Source organism: Herpailurus yagouaroundi, unplaced genomic scaffold (assembly GCF_014898765.1).
Source record: "Herpailurus yagouaroundi ecotype Mexico unplaced genomic scaffold, PumYag 202, whole genome shotgun sequence".
In the NCBI taxonomy this organism is placed as follows: domain Eukaryota; kingdom Metazoa; phylum Chordata; class Mammalia; order Carnivora; family Felidae; genus Herpailurus; species Herpailurus yagouaroundi.
In genome coordinates, this window is record NW_024412433.1 from 4,274,748 (window position 1) to 4,289,670 (window position 14,923).

General features: G+C 50.7%; 1 long non-coding RNA gene across 1 annotated transcript; it reads right to left on the reverse strand.

Annotated features, from left to right (window-relative positions):
* Positions 1 to 10,461: 10,461 nt before the first annotated feature.
* LOC121014282 (uncharacterized) lies at positions 10,462 to 14,321 on the reverse strand. The gene is made up of 2 exons (XR_005783139.1): positions 14,160 to 14,321; positions 10,462 to 10,758 (listed from the first exon to the last, which is right to left on the reverse strand). It is a non-coding gene; the product is annotated as an uncharacterized LOC121014282 (long non-coding RNA).
* Positions 14,322 to 14,923: the final 602 nt, after the last annotated feature.

Here is a 14,923-nt window from a genome sequence, read left to right on the forward strand (position 1 = left end):
CACAAAACCTCTTTTTTTCCCCTCTGAACTGAGAGTAAGTTGTTGACATGATGCCCTCTCACCCCCTAAATACTCAATGTGTGTTGCTCACAAACAGGCATATTCTCTTTCTTTACCCAAATGCAGCCACCAAAATCAGAAAGCTAACGTTGAGACATTCCTACCTCCAAGCCACAGATCCCATTCAAGTTTTGCCAATTATCCCAATAACACCTTTTGCAGAGAAAGGAGCCTCTGAATCATGGGTTGCCTTGAGCTGCTGGGTCTCTTCCGTTTCTTTCAGTCCGGCACACTCTCTCAGCCTTTCCTCGACATTTATAACCCGGCACTGTTTGAAAATAACAGGTTGGTTATTTTATAGATCGTCCTTCCGTTTGAGTTTGTCCGATGGTTCCTTTTGATTAGACTCCAGTTATATGTTTTTGGTGAGAATTTCCAGGAGTGAGGGTGTTTTTTCATTGCGACCCATCAGATGGTGAACAATGTCAGTCTGTTCCACAGTGTTCACTCTGATCTCTTGATTAGGGACCGTCTGCCAGATTATTCCACAAGTTACTCTTTTCTCCTATGTGAGTTCGAGAGGAGATAGTTTGAATCTGTGCAAATATTTCATTCTTCCTCAAACTTTCCGTTTCTTCATTTATTTATATCTGCCTGAACTTGTGGTTCCCTGTCTTATCTAGTGAGTTATAATCCCTTACTCTGAGTATTTATTTTGCAGCTCAAATTTCCCCTGATTTGGCGGGCGGTAGTTGGCTTTTGTATCCTTTTAAAACACCCTCATCATTTTTTGAAACGCCCATTGTTTCCTGGCACAAGAATATGGTCCAGGCTCATCTCGTGCTTCCTCTACCCCAGCTCAGAATCACCCTTCCAAGGAGCATTACTGAACTGTGATATTTAGAAGCCAAGATCTTGGTGCAAAGTGTGCTCGCAGTTAATGTGTATCGCAACTCCGAGGCTCGCTCGGTGGTCAGAGCCAAGACGTGTATGCATGCACGTGCACACACGTATATAACAGTGGGTTCACACCAGCACCTCTGATTCCAGTCCAACAGACAGATTTCATCCACGTGTTCTCGCTTTCCATATTTGTAACTCTCTTCTCCTTAGTGACAATCTTAGCCTCCATTATCCTTATTATAGCAGTGTATTTGACCGTTCCTCTTAGTTTCCTGTTGCTGCTGTAACAAATAACCTTTTCTTACCTTTTTAGAGATCGTAAGTCTAAAAGCATTGTGCCAGCGGACATAAGAATCCCCTTAGGAAGGCTTCAGGGGAGACATGTTCTTGCTTTTTCCAGCTTCTTTTTTTTTTTTAATTTTTTTTTAACATTTTATTTATTTTTGAGACAGAGAGAGAGAGAGAGCATGAACAGGGGAGGGTCAGAGAAAGAGGGAGACACAGAATCCGAAGCAGGCTCCAAGCTCTGAGCTGTCAGCACAGAGCCCGACACGGGGCTCGAACCCACAGACCGCGAGATCATGACCTGAGCCGAAGTCGGCCGCTCAACCGATTGAGCCACCCAGGCGCCCCGCTTTTTCCAGCTTCTAAGAGGACACCTGCAGGCCTTGACCTGGCCCCTTTCTCATGTGCTCCGTAATCATGTTCTGTCCTCACGTCTTCTACTCTTGGCTCTGATCCAAGAGTCCATATAAGGACCATATAAGGACCTCGTGGTGACATTGGACCTACGTGGATAGTCCAGATAATCTCCCCATCTCAAGATCCTTACCTCAATCACATCTTGCCATAGAGGTAACCCTCCTAGGTTTGCAGCAACAAAAGATGTGTTTGGGGATCAAAGATGTGGACATCTTTGGGGCGCCTTGTGGTCCCTCTTCCCCCTGTGTGGATGTCGTCCTCATTCTTTCTGGTCCCTGACACCCGCCACAGGACTGACCTGTGAGAATGCCCTCTTTGTCCCAACCTGAGCCTTCATGGCTTCCCACCGTGGGCCACACACAATTGCTTTAGGACCGAATTGCTCAGGAAGAAAAAGGCAGAAGCAGGGAGCAGCAAGATCTTATTTCCGAAACATACTTTTTCTAAAACTCACTAACGACAAATTCCCAAAGTGACCATTTCAAATTATATTCGCTTCTACAGAAATCCTGTATCAAAGACGTGAGAGAATGGTACCCTTGCCTCTTTATTTTTCTCTTTTCATGTTGGGAAAGCTGGAGTTGGTGTTCTTTGTTGCTGATTGCCAGAAACCCATCTTGAGCTAGTTTCAGCAAAGAAGATGCACTTATTGGCTTCTATAACCAAACCAAGGCAAAGAGGTACCAGGACTGGCCTCAGGGATGGTGGGCACCAGGGACTCCGATGGCATCAGGTGCTTTCTCTCTGCCGTCTCTGCGTCCGTCTCGTCTTAGATGCATTCTCTCTAGCTAGAGTCAGGGTCGCAGGCAGCCCTTTGCATTCATAAGGTCTTAGCTTCTCTGTGAACAGAGACTTCTCTTTCCTGCCACCATTTTTGAAAAGTCCCATTTCTGACATTGATCAGGAGTCACCCCGTAGATCAATCACTGTGGCCAAGACAAGGTCAGTTACAAGTGCTCCTATTTTGCCCTATCAGAGCACGCTTGGAACGTGTTTGGGGACAGATATTGCCAAGTCTTGCAAAGAGACCCACACACATGGACGTGCATTCATCGCCCTGCTTGGTAGAGTGAAAAGGCTCTGAGCTGTCAGAGAGGTCATCAGGTATATGGTTTACAAGAGACAGAAGCGTTGGGGGAAGAAGCAAAGCCGAAGGACCGAGTTCGTGTATTTGAAGAGCTCCCCTCAAGACAGGTGGCGGGTGTAAGGTAGTTCGGAGCCAGAGGCAGAGACGGAAGAGGGCTCATCCTTCTGGCTGCCACAGGTCGTGGCTCGCGCCCTGCTGCGGATGTCCCGCAAGTAGGACTAGGATGCAGTAGGGCTTTTTTTTTTTTTTCTTTTTCAACGTTTTTATTTATTTTTGGGACAGAGAGAGACAGAGCATGAACGGGGGAGGGGCAGAGAGAGAGGGAGACACAGAATCGGAAACAGGCTCCAGGCTCCAAGCCATCAGCCCAGAGCCCGACGCGGGGCTCGAACTCACAGACCGCGAGATCGTGACCTGGCTGAAGTCGGACGCTTAACCGACTGCGCCACCCAGGCGCCCCTACAGTAGGGCTTTTAAAGTCCCTTCCAGGGGCGCACTCGGTTAAGCGTCCGACTTCAGCCAGGTCACGATCTCGCGGTCCGTGTGTTCGAGCCCCGCGTCGGGCTCTGGGCTGATGGCTCGGAGCCTGGAGCCTGTTTCCGATTCTGTGTCTCCCTCTCTCTCTGCCCCTCCCCCGTTCATGCTCTGTCTCTCTCTGTCCCAAAAATAAATAAAAAACGTTGCAAAAAAAAAATTTTAAGTCCCTTCCAAACTTGACATTCAGTGAAACCCTGCTGTACGCTTACTGACATACTGCCTCTCAGCTACAAATTCACCCTTTTTTTACTGTTTTGTGACAGGGGGCGTGAGCCCCTTACATGTTTTCACCGGGCCAGTTGGCGTGATGTTTAGTTGTGTCAGTGGAGGGGCCGGAGGGGCGTGGCAGAAGGAAGCCTTTCGCTTCCCACTTTGGCTGTGCCACTTGTGGAGTTCCCTGTGTACATGGAAGCCCACAGCAGCCACCAGCTTCCCCCCAGCCCCCTACATGGTTTTGTAGCAGAAACTTGGGTGGTTTTTGTGCAAAATCCATGTTGCCTCTGACGACACATTTCACGAACACCTTTCCCCAGTGCTCTAGAGGACGGAGTTCCCTTTAAGTCCTGACCACGAGTCACCGCAGCAACATCCCTGGCATCCAGGAAGCCGTGGCCATGCCCTCTGCCACGAGGCCTGGGTCTGGGCCTGGCGGTGATGTCCGCCTCTCTATCTCCCAATCCTCTCTTCCTTAGAGGCCCCTTACTTCTTGCTGGCCATTCCCTCCTTACTCTAACCCGTTGTTAGAGTTAATAATGTTTTACATTAGAACCTCCCTATTCAGGTTACCGTGTGGTTCCTCTCCTGTTAGCCCCTGATGGATGCATCTGCCTTGCTCCTCCTGACGTCTTCTCTCTCCCTCCCATTCAGAGTGTATCACACCCTCACGGATCCAGAGACCTTTTCTATAGATCTGTGGGCACAGATTGTAACTCGTATTATTTATGTAAAACGCACAAAGGATTGGGGCGCCTGGGTGGCGCAGTCGGTTAAGCGTCCGACTTCAGCCAGGTCACGATCTCGCGGTCCGGGAGTTCGAGCCCCGCGTCGGGCTCTGGGCTGATGGCTCGGAGCCTGGAGCCTGTTTCCGATTCTGTGTCTCCCTCTCTCTCTGCCCCTCCCCCGTTCATGCTCTGTCTCTCTCTGTCGCAAAAATAAATAAACGTTGAAAAAAAAAAATTTAAAAAAACGCACAAAGGATTAATAACCCCTCAAGGGTAAGGGAAGGTTTCTTAATCACCTATTTTCCCAGAATGGAAGAGAGGAGAAGGGGCAGGTATCAGAATCACCTGGAAGCTTTTCCCAACTGCGCTGTCCTCCTGGAGCGTAAGAACCACTAAAGATTAAGTCCATCTCGTGGGGCGCCTGGATTGGCTCAGTCGGTGGAGCGTCCGACTTCAGCTCAGGTCATGATCTCATGGCTTGTGGGTTCGAGCTCCATGTCGGGCTCTGGGCCAACAGCTCAGAGCCTGCTTCGGACTCTGTGTCTCTCTCCGCCCCTAAGCCAATCGTATTCTGCCTCTGTCTCTCTCAAAAATAAATAAAATTTTTTTTGTTTAAACCACTCATTTAAAAAGAAAAAAAAAAAAGACGAAGTCTATCTCAAACTCCCCGCCGTGGCTCCGACTTGCTCTTTTAGGGCATGGTGTCCTGCCCCTCAGAAACAAAGACACCTTGTGGGCCTCTGTCCTGGACCCTGTCTGGCAACGGGGCAGAGAGCGGGCATGAGGGAATTTTCTGACCAAAGACCTGCACAAATGGAATAGCGATGCAGGACAAATCTCCCGCAATGGCTGGAACAAGGTGAGATGAAATAATTAAAACATCACCAAAGGAAACACTTTCCTTTCCCGCAGGTTGTATTTTTTTGAGACCCTTCCCACTCCTGTGACCGTCACAGGTGCTTACAAACCCGCTCTGAACACAGGCCTCCCGGGGTCCCCACCGTGAGCGACCTGTCCCTCAGCCCTCCGACCATCGTGCCTCACGCACTGGCCACATAAGTACTCACAACCATGTGCACGGATGAGGGGTCTCCCTATCTCTATCTGAGCCTTAGTTTACTGAACTTACAACTCTGTTCCCAGCAACTGAGCCGTGTGCCGGCTCAGCCAGTGTGCCCTCCTTGATGGAGACCCTCTGGAAGCCGTCTTCTCTGTTGTGGCTCATCTTCGTTGGCGTCTCAAGGTCTTGGTCTTTTCCACCTCCACAGAGCTCTCTGTAAAAGATCGAAAGCATAAATACGCCCAAATGTCGTCAGCGGCTGTCTTTACGTTGGGGGGGGCAAGTGGGGTGCCAAAGACCTTCGTCTGCCCTTTAGCTCCAGGCCCCGCCCTCCTCTACCCGCTCCCCACCCGGGAGGCCGAGCCACTGGACGCGTCCACAGGCTCTGGGCACTCTGGTTTCCGGTGGGATTTTGCAGCAAATAGGAGGGGAATGTCACCCTGTTCTCCACCGTCACCCCGGGGTGCCTCACAGAGCCACCAACTCCACGCAACTCTGTCTCCTCTGTAATGGTGGATCCAGGGGCCGTGGGGCTGACACAATTTTGGAGGGGGTCCCCTTTCAGAAAGAGAATACGAGGGGCACCTGCGGGGCTCAGTCGGTTGAGCGTCCGGCTCTCGATTTTGGCTCAGGTCATGGTTTCATGGTCTGTGGGTTCAAGCCCCACATCAGCTCGGCACTGACAGCACGGAGGCTGCTTGGGATTCTCTCTCGCCCTCTCTCTGCCCCTCCCCTGCTCACATTCAAGCACTCTCTCTCTTTCTCAAAAATAAATAAACATTTTCTTTAAATTTTTTTTAATGTTTATTTCTGAGACAGAGAGAGAGTGTGAGTGGGGGAGGGGCAGAGAGAGAGGAAGACACAGAGTCCGAAGCAGGCTCCGGGCTCCGAGCTGTCAGCACAGAGCCTGACGCGGGGCTCGAACTCACAGACCGTGAGATCATGACCTGAGCCGAAGTCGGTCACTCAACCGACTGAGCCCCCCAGGTGCCCCTAAATAAACATTTTTTAAGAAGAAAAGGAATAGAAAGTTATGAATAGGAAACACTGTGCCCCTGCATCACCCTGCGTGGGTTGGGGGACGGAACGTACCAAAGGGAACTTGAAATCGTAGTGGAAAGAGAAACGTGTTAATCTGATGGCGCTTAAAACGTGTTACTTCTACAAACGTTCTAAACAGTGGGGTGTTGTGACCACACCCTGAGAGCCTCTCCTCTCCCCTGGCCTGGGAACGGTCCATGCAGTCTCACTGACTTTATCGTGACCCCCTGCTTCGGGCTCTGGGGGCCACTCAGGCTGCCTGGCCCGTGTCACCCACTACCTTGCTATGTACCCCCTTTGTGGGGACACATATTTCAGATCTCCCCGTTCTGATAGTGTCGTCACAGTATCCATCTTCTTCTTTTTTCTTTTTAGTGTTTATTTATTTATTTATTTTGAGGGAGAGCGAGCATGAGCAGGGGAGGGGCAGACGGAGAGGAAGCGAGAGAATCTCAGGCAGGCTCCCGGCCGTCAGCACAGAGCCCAATGCGGGGCTCGATCCCATGAACCGTGAGGTCATGACCTGAGCAGAAACCAAGAGTCGGTCACCTAACTGACTGAGCCACCCAGATGCCCCTCACAGTATATGTTTTCTTTTCTTTTCTTTTCTTTTCTTTTTTTTCTTTTTTTTTTTTTTTTTTTGACAAGAGCCGACATCTACAATTTTTTTGCAAATAAAATCACCCCTCCACCACCAGCACACAAGTCTTGGGTCACGGCAACTCCCAGCGGTCACCACTGTGTACAGAATAAAACAGAGGAGGAAAAGTCTGGGGAAACACCCCAAAAGTCTCAAGGTGGTTTTCTTTGGGGGGGTGGGGCCAATGTTGATGTTCCTTTAGTTCTGATTTTACTAATTTCCCCAATTGTTCACCGTGTAAAACAGAAACAATGTGAATGAACAAGATGGACGACAGACAGGTGGAGACAGACCCTCCCTCTCCCTGCATTTGCCCCCGTCACCTCCCCCGCACACACTCAAGGACACGGTCGGTGTCACCTACCAGGAAGCTGTCCCCCCTCCTCCCCCTTCCCCCCTCGGGGTTTCTCTTGCTCTGGGAAATCCCCCTGACTTCCCTACAAAAATGTAAATACTCTGAATCAGGGTATCGGCCAGGAAACCCAGCAGAAAGTCCCATCAGGGGAAAAGACCAGGTTCGGTTACTAACATGGGGATAGAAAGAGGTGCTTGATAACAAGAATCAAGGCCAGAGTCCAAATACTGGTACCCGAGTCCCAGGGCAGGTGGGACCCTCGGCCTCCCAGTTACCGGCCTGGGTGCCCTGCGATGTCGGGACAAGGCTGGCCCAGAGACAGGTGGGAGCCAGCCGGCCTTGGGGCCTCAGCTGCAAGAATCAGAAGACCCGGGCCACAGGATCCAAGCAGACGGTCTTGAAGGTCTGTGCTCAAATACAAATCCGCGCTCGTGAACTCTGAAAATGAAGGGAAAATAATGTCCGACAGCCCAAAGCGCATTTTCCTGTTTGCGCATATCCCATTTTGCCTTTCAGAAGCCATCATTCTGTGGATTGGGGGTGGGGGGGGGGCGTGGAGGGAGAGCAGGCGAACAGTCCCAATGCAACCTGTTTCGATGTTGGGGTCAGTTAGGACCTGAATCGGCGGGGGCCTGGATCCCGTTGTCCCACAGAGACGGTGCACTTCGGGAGGTGAGCTCACGGGACAGCCCCCTACGATCAGCTCACAACGGGGCACCCTGGCTCCGCGCGCCTCAGTTTCACGGGGAAATGCTTTCTGAGTTCCTCCTGGGGTTGGGACGGGTGCGGAAGCACACTTTCCATCCTGCAACCACAAGGCTGGCCTCCGGGGCAGCCAGCTTCAGCTCAAACGTCACCAGCAAGGTCCCCAGATACCTGAGCAAGGGACTTCACCTGGCCAGGCAGGAAGGGCACTAGGGCGCTGGGGCACAAGGGGTCAGCATCCTGGCCGGGGCCCCAGGAGGAGGCCTGAGTGCCTCGAAGACGAAGGAGAAGCAGGGAGCTGTTCATCAACTGTTAGGCGTCATTTAGGCCACAGCCTGGTTAGGGAGGCTGGGTCTCTTGTTGTGGGAGGACCGGCCTCGCCTGGAGCTGGTCTGGGGCTGCAGGCTCCCCCTCAGTCTCCATCTTAGCAGGTAGCACTTGCCTGAGACAGCAAAGCAGTCACACTGGCCCGGATTCCCTCAAAAGGTAATGCCATCAGGCAACGCATATTTCACTGCCCGATGACACGGAGAATGGCGACTCGCCCCTGGAAACTGAGATGCTGTTAACCCGGCTCGGTCGGATGGCTCCCCGGCCGGGCAGGAGCGGGGGCGGCAGGATGCCCACCCCCCACCCCACCCCCGACGTCTCCTGCCAGGAGCTTGTCTGGCAAAGATGCGTCCTGGCGTTCCGGGGCCACGAGGAGGATGTTATGGATTTCTCCCCTCACCCCTCCATCGCTGGGGGAAGGCCAGCCCCTCCGTGACCATGGGGGTGAGAAAAAAACGGGGTATGAAGGAGGAATCCACACCGCTGCGGGTTGGCTCCCTACTGCAAAGCTGGGGCCCTGGTTAGCCACCTTCAAGGAGCACTTGTCAAAAGGCCAGTAAGCATCCCAGGTAGCTACACTTGGGGTCCAACAGCCAGTCCCCGTCCGCATAGTCACACCTGCAGGAAGGCTAGAGAGGAGGGAGTGTCTCAGTCCCACTGGAGAAATCGGCGATTCACAAACACTACTGACCCACTGATCCTCTGGAAATAAGTGCATTGAGACCTGCCCCACGGCCCATTTTCTTCGACTGAACACAAGACACGATGTCCATACTCCCAAAGGAAGTCCTGGGGACTATAGTAATTGTACCCGCCATTACATGAGGGCCCCTGAGAGGCGGCCCCCTTGCAGACACAGCAAACATCAGGGGACCACGAACCATGCACCGATCTCCCGGCCCCAGCTTCCACCCTGCTCCTGCTCTCACTTCCAGAAATGCCACCAAGCGGAAGAATGCTGCCGTGTTGTACATGTTCGTTCCGTTATCATCTAGCTAAACATTACGACACCTGTTGGGGCGCCTGGGTGGCCCAGTTGGTTAAGCATCCAACTTCGGCTCAGGTCATGATCTCACGGTTCGGGGGTTCAAACCCCGCGTCGGGCTCTGTGCTGACGGCTTGGAGCCTGGAGCCTGCTTCGAATTCTGTGCCTCCCTCTCTCTCTGCCCCTCCCCCGCTCATGCTCTGTCTCTCTCTCTCTCTCTCTCTCTCTCTCTCTCTCTCTGTCAAAAATAAATAAACATAAAAAAATTTTTTAAATAAAAGAACTTGGACCTTACGCAATAGACGCAAGAAAGAGTACAGAGAACACCTGTATGTTCTGGACTCAGACCCACCTGTTTCTTGTTAGCGTTGCTTCATCTGGGCCTCTCTCTGCCCTCCCCACCTCCCCTCTGTACTCATAATATTATTTTTGCCCTGAATCATCTGAGAATTGTTGCCTGTATCACTGCCACGTTCCTCCTTGTCACTGAGGAGGAGCACAGGGTACCTGGAGTCATCCCCCTCCTGACGGGCACAGGGGACACACTCAGAAGGGTGGCCGAGCGGGGACCCACAAAAAATCAAGGGCAGCCTTCCAGAGACCAAGCAGGGACCGCAAAGCAGGCGGGGGCCAGCAATCGTGGAAGCACCCCCTTTCGGGCGGCCCCTCGAGCCTGAAGAGTCAGGGCAGGGCTGAGAGGAGACCCCGAGCCCAGCAGAGCTAGACCCACAGGAGAAACTTCCCCCATGGAAGCTGTGGGCTCAGACAAAGCCCCGTCCGACAGGCAGAGAAGGGGGGCAGAAACCCCTCACCCTCTGAAAACATCTCAGCTCAATCTTGCTGGAAAAGCAAAGAGCTTATCTCATTTTATAGAAACAAAATTTGTCAGTTTGCCGTGGGTTCCTAGTGACTCCCGACAGCAATCTCAAATTCCCCTCAAAGTAGAACCGAGACAACCAAGGCTCTATATTTAAACGACTCTAATTTTTCACCAAGAGATGTTCAACTTGAAGCTTTAAGAATGGCATAAATGTGTGTGCCCTGGTGGTTTGTTCAGGAAATCTATTCCAGAATGGTAATATGTCCTCTTTAGATACATGTAAATGAGCTTCTAATAAGCTTCTTGGCAAGAAATCATCCAGTAAGTATAAATTACAACTAAATCAACACTGAACTGTGCTGGTGTGAGTTTTTATTGGCTGTGATGTCAGAAAAAGCCGACATCCGCAATTCTCCTCAACACCCCTTCCAGATCTTCCCGTTCCCGCGTCACACGGGTCCCCCTTCCCAAGCTGCGCAATCGCTCCCGTCCAGAGGTTGGCAATGTCCACTCACATCTGTCCTCTCGCCGGGTTGGCTTGCTCGTGAAAGGTGGGACGAGGGCCAGAGCCGAGAGGTCAGAGCGGAGACCTCCACGCACGATGCCACAGCCTCCACGGGAAGGTTGAGAAGGATGGTGAAGGCTCTCGGTCCTGGTTAAAGGGAGAAAAAAATATTCCCTGACAGTTTATAATAACGGGCCAGACCTTATGCAGGTTTGGGGACTGATTTCGATCCACCTGTGCGGTCCAAAGACATCTTGGTGGAGAATTTGGTAGAAAGTAGACCTTCCTGCAGCAGGCCGACTGAAGCATGTACAAATGCCCGGAAGAATGCACTCCCGACCCAGGTGCAGGGCTTCCTGAGGTGAAGACCTCCATCATGAGTTCACAATCAAAATAAACTTAGGAAAATCACCAAGCTCATGAGGAAACAAGACATCGTGAACATTGAGTCAGCAGAAACAACCAATGGCAGATCCAAACCCACAAAGACACAGATATTGGAGCTATTGGATATGGACTAGAAAATCGGGGGTAGAAAACCCCAGACATGGAAAACAGAAATGACAGAGGCGCCTGGGTGGCTCAGTCAGTTAAGCGTCCGACTTCAGCTCAGGTCATGATCTCGCGGTTCATGAGTTCAAGCCCCGCGTCAGGCTGTGTGCTGACAGCTTGGAGCCTGGAGCTTGCTTCGGATTCTGTGTCTCCCTCTCTTTCTGTCCCTCCCCAACTCATGCTCTCTCTCTCTCTCTCTCTCTCTCTCTCTCTCTCACACTCCCAAAAAAAAAAAAAAAAAAAAATATAAAAATAAAAAAAAAAAAAAAGAAAAGAAGAATGACAGATGAAAAGATAGGAGGGCCAGGGAAGTGTCCATCTAATGGAAAATCCAGGAGAGACAGAAGAAAATAGGGGTGACACGATAATGGAGGGAAACAGTACTGAATTTTCTGGAGCTGATGAAAGACACGAATCCTCAAGGTCAGGAAGCACAACGAACCTCAAGCAGAACACACGTTACAAAGCTCAGCACCCGGGTACATTACAAAGAAATTTCAGAGCATGAAAGTCAAAAGTGAGCATGTTCAAGGCAGCCCCAGAGGAAAGACAGGTTGCACAAAGAAATGGCAGTCAGACTGAAATCCGACTTTTCAGACACCAGAAGAATGGCCTCGAGAAGTCAGGGGAATAATATCTTCAACACAATGAAAGAAAATAGCTCTGAGTCTGGAATTGTAAACTCCGGATAATTATCTATTAAGAACGCGTGCAAAATTGGGGCATCTGGGTGGCTCGGTTGGTTGAGCATCTGACTTCAGCTCAGGTCCTGATCTTGTGGTTGGTGAGTTCGAGCCCCGCGTCAGGCTCACCACTGTTGGTACGGAGCCCACTCAGGATCCTCTGTCCCTCTCTCTCTTAGCCCTTTTCCCACTTGTGCTCTTTCTCTCAAAAAGAAATAAAACATGAAAACATTTTTTTAAGAATGAGTCTAAAATAAAGCTTTCTTGAATTACATAAAGTTCATCTATTTACGTATACGGTTCAGTGATCTCTAATGCATTTCTAAAGCTTCAAAACCATCACCAAAATCCAATTTCAGAACATTCCCATCATCCCAAAAGATGCATTAAATTTTAAAAATTGTGGGGCGCCTGGGTGGCGCAGTCGGTTAAGCGTCCGACTTCAGCCAGGTCACGATCTCACGGTCCGGGAGTTTGAGCCCCGCGTCAGGCTCTGGGCTGATGGCTCAGAGCCTGGAGCCTGCTTCCCATTCTGTGTCTCCCTCTCTCTCTGCCCCTCCCCCTTCCATGCTCTGTCTCTCTCTGTCCCAAAAATAAATAAACGTTGAAAAAAAAATTTAAAAAATAAAAATTGGTTTCAGTTACTCATTTTCCAAAGAGCTCTTTGACAATAACATATCACATATACAAACCATCAGAAGGGTCTTTGGAGGGGCCCCTGGGTGGCTCAGTCAGTTAAGCGACCAACTTCAGTTCAGGTCATGATCTCGCGCTTCATGGGTTCAAGCCCCACGTTGGGCTCTGTGCTGTCAGCTCAGAGCCTGGAGCCTGTTTCAGATTCAGTGTCTCCCTCTCTCTCTTCCCCTCCCCCACTTGCGCTCTGTCTCTCTCTGTCTCTCAAAAATAAATAAAAACTTCAAAAAAAAAAGAGTCTTTGGAGCCATCAAAAACTGAGTTTTTTTTAAACCAACAAAGCCTTCTTAAAAGACAAAATAAAATTACCCCAGAAGAAAACAAAACAAAACAAAACAAAAAGATCTGACCTACAAGAAGAAAGGATGAGCAAAGAACATAATAAACCTGTGGGTAAATCTATTCAAATTCTGATCATGTATTTGTGGAACGTGTTCTTCATGGATGAGGAATAGATATTCTTTTGTAGATAAACACAGGGACAAAATGGCTCTCTTCAGAGCACCCGTCATTGAAGGCCAAAACTTTAGTAACTGTGTTTATAGTTTTATAGCCTATGATTTGAAATGTAGTAGAGAGGGGAAAAAAATAGTATATTGTTAAAGAGTCATTATCTCACTGTGGAGATGCTCTGAGCAATTTTTACTTCCTTATTTACACTTTAATAGTTTTCCCATGTGTTCTAGACTCATCATTGCTGGTGGTGAAATGATGACAGGAACATCCTTGTCAATGACAGCACATGTCTGCAGCCGGGGGCAAGGGACTCTCCCCGAGGGAGGGACACCAACATGTCTCTACCAACCCCAACTTTCAGGCTCCAGAAGCTGCACCCCCAGAACCACCGCAATGGTGGGTCCGCACTTCCTGGGGGGGGGGGGCAGGCTTCTACCTGAAAAGCCAGGGAACTGATGCGGTATTAATTTACAGTGAGAATAACCGTCTCCAGGGCCAGAGCGCTTTCTCTCCCGAAAAGCAACTCATGGAGAGAAGCCAAAACATAACGAGGAGGTCTCCCTACTGGGGGGGGCGGGGATCCAAAGCAAAGGGAGGTCAGGCGAGCACACTGCTTTCTTGCTGAAGGCCAACATAGCCTAGGAGTCCTGCTCGCCCCGGGACCAGGCGACCCACAGTGTCCCATCCCAGGCTCCCTATCCCCAGCACAGCGGCTGCACGGCCACTGCAGGTCTGCCCCTGGACCCCCACGCCCGCAGGCTGACCACTGCCTCCCCTCCCTTGACTGTGGGTCATCCTGACTCAGGAGGGTGGCCGTGCTGGTGGGCCTGGGCGCCCTCTCCAGAGTCAAGGGCGTCTGCCCAGCCTTGCCCGTTACAGCTTAGATCTCAAGACACCCTTACTCCCTTAAACCTAGGCTCTCACTGTGACCGCCCAGGACTGACCCATTTTTTTACATTTGTAGTGGAAAAGTAGCTGTGTATTAAAGTCACACGTAGAACAGCCCCACCCGGGCGCACAGAGACTAAGAGACACAGAGGAGATCACTGGCCCCTGAAGCCAAGGGGCCTCGGCAGGTGGGCCCTGAGGGGCCATCCTTCCAGAAGGAGCCACAGGTGGAGTCCCCTTGTGGGCGTATGCCAGTTACCAAAGCGCCCACTTTACCTGCGGCTCAGCAAGAATCAGTCTGCACGTCACCAGTTACCCAGTGTCTCCTGAGACCAGCAAAAATTCTTCTGTGCCAACAAAACGTTTCTGTCGCCTGGTGCTTCACAATTCACAAAGGCCCGCCACCGAATTTTCTCGCGTTTCCTCCAGCCACACACGCAGTGCGCCTCTGAAAAGGAAGCAAAACTCTTGTGGTCAAAGTACAGCTCCCCGCTTTGTAGCCGGGCTGAAAAATAACCCAGAGAACAGCTGTTCCAGAACTTCATTTCCTTTCTCACATGCTCTAAACTTGGGGCTTTTCGGTTCCCCTCGCACTGTGAGTTTAAGGCATGTGAAATTCAACAATGAGAGACTACACCATGCAAATGGCTTCATAAATAAACATGACTTCTCTTTCTAGTAATCTAAAAGTATTTGGCTTGGAAAACACCGTGAACTTATAAAAATACATTCCCAGGGGTTTTAGTTTCCATCCCCCGAGAGAGAGGAGATCCCGGATTACATGCCGTGAAATCTCCCGGTTGTATAACCGAGTTGCAAAGCAGAGCATTAAAACCTTGCTGTCCTGAGACGCGAGTCCATAGGGAATTTCCCCCATCCCCTGCTCACCGGTGCAGACAAGCATCAAGGAGGAAAGGGAAGTAGGAGACCAGGCCCCGCTGAACTTCCTGACCTTGAATGGCGTTGAACCACACTCAGAAGAGAAATGGATTGTTCCGGTTGGCCAAGTTCTCTCTTATGGACAGCTTGCACGGATTCCT